Below are 7705 nucleotides of genomic sequence, written 5' to 3' on the forward strand. Positions count from 1 at the left end.
CATAGCAACCCCTCCTTGGGTTTCCGAGGCAGTATCACTACGGAAGTAGATTTCCCAGCCTTCCTTCCAAGGAGTGGCTGGTGGGTTTGAACCACCAGCCTTCTGGTTAGCAGTCAAGTGCCTTAGGCACTACGCTACCAGAGCTCCCTGTAATTGATTGTTCTAGGGAATGTACCTACCTGGTATAATGTTCACAATATATGCCTGTCTATTGTTTGGCTGGAAGCCATGGGAATGAGTTCAATTCCAGGTCTGAAGGATAACTAGGGACCATTGCCTTAGGGGTACCACCAGTCTCTTTCCGACCAAAGCCTGTTCTTATTTATTTTTTAAAAAATTGGAGGTTTTTTCCACATTTTTCTCCCACTTTATCCAGGATATCCTTTTGTAAGTGGTTGTAACCAGGCACCATCTATTTTTTCTGGTCTCAGGGTCATGTAGGCTAATGTTCCCATGTTTCACTAGTGCCTGGATTATTTGTCTCTAGGTATCTTTGGTTATCTTCATTCTTCCTTGTTCCCGACAAGGAGAGATCGGTTTTTGGATCCTAGATGGCCACTTGCAAGTTTTTAAGACCCCGGTCACTACTCAACAATGTAGGACAATGTTTTTGGGTAGAATGATATGCCAATTGATCTTGATATTCCCCATGATCACGATCCCAAGCCCATGGACCCAACAACTCACTTCCTTTGGGTATTTGGCTGTGGCTAAGAAGTTATCATAACTTTGCCGCATTGGCTACATTATGCCCACACTCTTTATTATCCGCTGCTTTTCATCCAAATTATCCTGTCTCTTCTCTCACCACAATCTAACCTCAAAATTTTTATTTAATCAGTGACCATCTTTATTTGATCAAAATAAAGGAAAGAATCCATGTACAATGTCATAAAACATCACCTGGTAGCTTATATTTTCAATTGCTTATTGTTACATTTGTGTTTTCTGTTATTTAAGATCAAGCAGTTGAAATGGTTTCAGGTTTGACTGTGAAGAAGCTTGAACTTGTTAATAAACTGATCTTTATTATATGTGCATTATATTTATTTTTCATCCAATAAGCATTTCTTAAGTATCTACCATATTTCAGCAGCTATTATAGTTATAAAATGTGCTAGTTATAAAATTATAAACCAAATAAACATGTTTCCTATGTTCATTTACTGGAGTAACAGGAAATAAATATGTAAATAGATATTATTTAAAGGCATTAAAGGTTATTTGAGCTCAAATGAGGGTATGATTAAATCTTTGTTTTAGGTGAATTACACTTGCTGATAAAGGATATCTTGGATATGATGAAATAACAAGTTTTCTATATTAGTAAAACAACAACAAAAGCAGAAGCATTAGAACTTTTTTTTAATCGCATTTATCTAGAGACTTGCAGTTTTTACACATTATTTCATATGTGTTTTAAACCATTTTTCAAATGAGGAAATTGGGATTCACAATAATTAAGTGATTTTAACAATTTAAGATTACCATTGAATAGCCTGGTTAAAGATGGAAGTCAAGTCTTCTGACTCAGAATGTCTTGTTTTCCTTTATCATTTACTGTTCATATCCTTTTGTCATTATTTACGTATCAGTAAATTTAAGCAATTAAGGTCATGAGAGGATTTATCAAGGGATTTTTGTTAGGTAAAAGTCTAAATTGGTGAGCCGGCTTCTGTCCATTTTCATGAAAGATGAAATGGCCTCTTATCTTTCTCTTCAGTTTCCCTTCTCTCTTCCTCTTAAGCCCTGAACCTTCTTGACTCCCTCAGGGATAACACGCAATGATAGTAATGGCACATTATATTATCCAAATGTCAACTAGCTCATAGAAATTTTGCTATCCACAGAGTAGTCCTACACAGGCAAAGATTTCATGGTTTTGAGGGTTTTTTTTGTCATTTTTCTTTCCTTTTAAATTAAAAAATTACGTTGCTTAAAGTAGGATTTCCCAAACCACTTACTAAATTTAACAATTTTTTAGCTTTTCATTTTGTAAGACTTGGATTAAACTGTAGATAAATGCTAAATGGAAGATGGAAGAAAGTGTACTGGGAAAAATGTCAGCTCACAACTTTAAGGATGTAAGAAATGGAGTGCTGTCTTTCTCTTAGTGAAATATCTCTTTTGAATTTCCATTCTGATGAGAGTTCGAAAATATGTCTTAGGTAATGATGAATTTCTTCCTCCCTTCATCTTGGCCCCCCCCTTTTTTTTTTTTTCATGAAGTTATTTAACTTCCAGCATACAAATCATGGCTTAGTAATAAACTAGATTGTCATCTATGCTTGCTGGAGGAGCTCTGGAAGCCTAGTGCCTAAGGCACTTGACTGCTAACCAGAAGGCTGCTGTTCAAACCCACCAGCCACTCGTTGGAAGGAAGGTTGAGCAATCTACTTCTGTACTGATACCACCTTAAAAACCCAAGGCGGGTCGCTTTGAGTCGGGGCCAACTCCACGGCACATAACAACAACAACATGCTTGCTGGCTTCTACCAAGATGGCTTTAGATTTCTGAGCCCTACTTATGATGTGGTTTTGTAAATCATGTTTATTTCTATTTGTTTAATCACAAGGTATCTTCCTGTGTTTTGACAATTTTTGTCACATGGTGCTGCTCCCTGAGATATACTGGGACATGCACAGATTCTGTGGGCCTGCCTCAGGTCTATCTTTCCAGACACAGCATGGACACATTTCTTCTGCTCCTACACATTACCAGTTAAGAGAAACTTAGAGGATTATGACATACCTCATACTTTATTCAGGAGGCAGATATAAGATTTTTTTTTTAAGTCCTAGGTCTCCAGATATATTTATGTGGGCCCTATTATCACTATCATCATGTATCCATGTCTCAGAATTTCAAGACTGAATTCAGAGGGAGGTGGGCCAAAATTAGGAGCTTTCTGCTGGATGAAACCTGATTGTGAGTTCTCTTCTACTCTCTCGGGAGCAATTTGCAATGAATACTATTGTTTCTGGGTGCTGTTGAGTCAATCCCAACTCATAGTGACCCCATGTAACACAACAGAATTCTTCTATTGTCTTTTCTTGGCTGTAACCTTTATGGAAGCATATTGCCGGGTCTTTTTCTTATGGAGTTGCAGGGTAGGTTCGAAACACCAATCTTTCAGTCAGAAACTGAAGCTTAACTATTTGCACCACTGCAGTAAAAAAAAAAATTGGCTTTCATTAATTACACATTTTTTTAACATATTGTTTATGGTATAAATGTAATTATTATTTTAAGACCATTGGTTCAAAAATGCTCAGCCTTAAAAAACGAGAATTTGATCCTATGGATTCTTGACATCTGTTGAATATAGGCAAAGAATTACCAGTTAGAAGCAGCAAGGCATTGTGTTTAAGATTATCCATTCTGAAGCCATTCTATTTGGGATCAAATTCTAGCTCTTTCACTCATCAGTTTTGTGTCCTTGGGAAAACTACTTATTTGTATTGGGAGGTTACATAATAGATATTAAACATGTTTCTAATACTGTTCAGTCTGTAATAAGCAGAGTAATAAGTAAAATATGAGATAATATTTTACTAAAATATTTCCATGATATAGAATAGAACAAAATTTGGTATATATTTACCACCAGGAAGTCATATATATTTTACACAAAAGAGAGAAAAATACTGAAATTATGACTGGTGATATTATCTTTATATTGAAGATTAGAGAATAGATTCAAAGAGGTTATGTAACTTTGCTCAAGTTCAGTAAGTGGGTTAGGCATTTGAATTCAGATCTTTATAACCACTTTCTAAAGTATGTACAAGCATCATCCTCATTTTCCAGAAATCTGAGGCATATACAGTTTAAAAAGCATCCCCAAAGATACATAACTAACAGGTGGTACCACCTTGTTTCAGTTATTATGCTTCTGACTATAAATATCATATACAACTACAAGGCTGGATATAGAATATTTTAGCAGTTGGTTAATTGAGCGGCTCAATAACATTATCAGTAGGACTTCTCTATTTTTCTGTGCTATCTTCTTGAGTAGGTACTTTCATGTGGGCTAAAAATGGTTTTCCTTGCTTCACATTTACATACACCAGAGACCAAGACTAAGAAGAAGAATGTTGCTATCCATGTTTCTTTTTAAGAGGAAAACATTTTCCAAAAAGTCCCAGCAGAGTTCTTTCACGTTTTATGGTCCAAATTAGGTATATATAAATTAAGTATATATAAATATATATAAAGCATACATAAATTAATATAAAATTAAGATATAAACCTACTCAATTAGAGTAGTAAATAAAATTATTCTTGATTCACTTAGTAGGACAACTCAAGATTTAGTCATTAGATTTTGGAAGGAAAACAAACAAACAAAAAAGGTGGAGTAGGGGAGGTGGTGCAGACTTCTATATAGGTAATCAGTATGTGTCTTAAATCAGGATTTGAACTATGGAGTTGGAGTAAATGCAGTAGTAAAAACACTAGTTTTTTTTTTTTTTTTTTTTTCTTAGCTTGGTGTTAATGCCACATGAAAATTATTTGAAGATGTTTTAAATTAAAGGCATGTTTATCATTTTCATTTTCCAAACTAAATCCTCTTGAAACTGAATAACTCAATTCAGTATATCTTAAATAGTTTAGATATATGTATATATAAAATCTATTTTTCTGATCTTCACAGACTGGCATTTTAAAATGTGTGGCTGATTTCATGCTCTTCATCAAGTGGATACTTGAGAAAATAATACCTAATGATTATAAAGCAATGTTTGTTATTATTAATATTTGTTAGAATGATAGTAAATGTTTTTTTATATGACATGTTCATTGTTCATTTTAATTTAGGGATAATTGAATTCTTTCATGTTTATATATGATATTATTATGTCTTCTTGTTGGGTGCCATCAAGTTGGCTCCGATTAATTGTGACCCTATATACAACATTAAAAAAAAAACAAAAAAACACTGCCTGGTCCTGTGACATCCTCACAATCCTTGCTATGCTTGAGCCGTTCACTGCTTCCACTGTGTCAATCCATCTCACTGATGGTCTTCCCCTTCTTCGCTGACCCTCTACTTTACCAAGTATGGTATCCTTCTCCAGGGAATGATCCCTTCTGGCAACATGACCAAAGTAGGTAACATGATGTTTGGCTATTCTCACTTCCAAAGAACATCTGGGCTACACTTCTTCCAGAACAGATTTGTTCATTCTTCTACATTCCATGGTATTTTCATTATTCTTCTCCAACACAACAATACAAAGGCATCAACTCTTCTTTAGTCTTCCTTATTACTTTTCCAGCTTTGACATGCATATGAAGCAATGAAATTTACCATGGTTTGGGTTAGGTGTATTTTAGTCTTCAGAGTGACATCTTTGCTTCTTAACAGTTTAAAGAAGTCTTTTGCAGAATATTTTCCTAATGCAATATGATGTCTAATTTCCTGACTGCTGCTTCCTTGTTGACTGTGGATCCAAGTAAAGTGAAATCCCCAACAACTTCAGTCTTTTCTCTGTTTATCATGATGTTGCTGCTTATTGGTCTAGTTATGATAATTTTTGTTTTCTTTATTTTGAGATGTGATCTATACTGAAGACTGTAGTCTGATCTACATCAATAGACACTTCAAGTCCTCTTCACTTTCAGTGAGCAAGGTTGGATCATCTTCATATCATATATTGTTAGTGGCTCTTCCTCTAATTGTGATGCCATGCTCTTCTTCATATATCCTAGCTTCTCAGATTATTTGTTCAGCATACATATGAATAAATATGATGAAAGCATACCACTCTGATGAAATCCTTCCTGACTCAAAACCATGCAGTATCCCCTTGTCTATGTACAGGTTCCTCAAGTGGACAATTAAGTGTTCAGAAATTCCTAAACTTCACAATGTTATCCAGAATTTATTATGATTCACACAGCTGAAGCTTTTGCATAGTCAATAAACAAAGTTAGAGCTCTTTCTGGTATTCATTCTTTCAGTTAAGATTCATCTGACATCAGCAATAATATCCCTCATTCCACATCCTCTTCTGAATCCAGTTTGCATTTCTGGAAGTACTGTGTCAATTTACAGCTGCTACCATTTTTCAATTATCTTCACTAAGATTTTACTTGCATGTGATATTGATGATATTGTTTGATAATTCCTACATTCTGTTTGATTACCTTTCTTTGGAATGGGTACAAATGTGGATCTCTTCCGGTCAGTTGGTCAGGTAGCTGTCTTGCAAATATCTTAACATGAACCCCTAAGCACCTCAAGTGCTACATCTGTTGATTGAAACATCTCAATACTCCATCAATTCCTGGACCTTTGTTTTTTGCCAATTCCTTCAATGCAGCTTTGATTTCTTCAGTGCAGTTTAGACTTCTTCCTTCAATACCATTAGTTCTTGATCATGTGCCACCTCCTAAAATTGTTGGATATCAATCATTTTTTTCTGCACCTGCAAAGGAAAAGCAAATGGAGACGGACAGTTACTCTGTGCATTCTTTCCATCTTCTTTTGATGCTTCCTGCATCATTCAATATTTTTCCCACAGACTCCTTCGATATTGCAACTCAAGGTTGAATTGTTCTTCAGTTCTTTCAGCTTGAGAAATGCTGACTGAATTCTGCCCTTTTGATTTTCTAACTTCAGGTCTTTGCCTATTTCATTATGATTGTTTCTTTACCTTCTCATGCTGCCCTATGAAACCTTTTGTTCATTCTTTTATTTCAACATTTCTTCCATTTGTTTTAGCTACTCTACATTCAAGAGTAACTTTCAGAGTCTCTTCTGACATGCATTTTGGTGTCCTCTTCCTTTCCTGCTTTTTCAAGGACATTTGTTTGTTCATGTCTGATGTTCTTGATGTCATCCCACAACTCATCTGGTCTTTGGTCATTGTTCAGTACATCAAAATCATCCTTCAGATGTTCTAGAAAGTCAAGTGAGACATAATTCAGTTTATATTATGGCTCTTATAGACTTATTTAATTCTCCTTAACTTCAACTTGAACTTGTAGGTGAGTAATTGATGTCTGTTCCACAGTCAGCTCCTGGCCTTATTTGGACTGATGATATTTAACTTCTCCATTGCTTCTTTCCAAAGATGTGGTACATCTGATTTCTGTGTATTCCATCTGGTAACGTCCATGTGTGTAGCTGTCATTTTTGTTCTTGAAAAATTATATGTTCAGTGAATAAGTCATTGGTCTTGCAAAATTATATCATGTGATCTCTGGTATCAATTTAATCAAGGCCATATTTTCCAACTACTGATGATTCTTTGTTTCTAACTTTCACATTCCAATCACCAATAATTATCAATATATCTTGATTGCATGTTTGGTGAATTTCAGACCTCAGAAGTTGATAAAAATCTTCAATTTCTTCATCTGTATCTTTAGTAGTTGGTATGTCAATTTGAGTAATAGTAGTATTAACTGGTCTTCCTTGTAGGCATGTGGAAATTACTCTATCACTGACAACACTGTACTTCAGGATGAAGCTTGAGATGTTCTTTTTGACAGTGAAAGCTGCACCATTGCTCTTCAACTTGTCATTCCTGGCATAGCAGATCATGTAATTGTCTCCTTTCAAAATGGCCAATTCCAGTCTGTTTCAATTAATTAATGCCTAGGATATCAAAAGGAGCTCTGTTAACATAGTGCCGAAGGCACTTGACTGCTCACCAGAAGGCTGGAGGTTCAAACCCACCAGCCACTCCT

This window comes from Orycteropus afer, unplaced genomic scaffold, assembly GCF_000298275.1.
Source record: "Orycteropus afer afer isolate SDZICR_OR568_19922 unplaced genomic scaffold, OryAfe1.0 scaffold00200, whole genome shotgun sequence".
Classification (NCBI taxonomy): Eukaryota; Metazoa; Chordata; class Mammalia; order Tubulidentata; family Orycteropodidae; genus Orycteropus; species Orycteropus afer.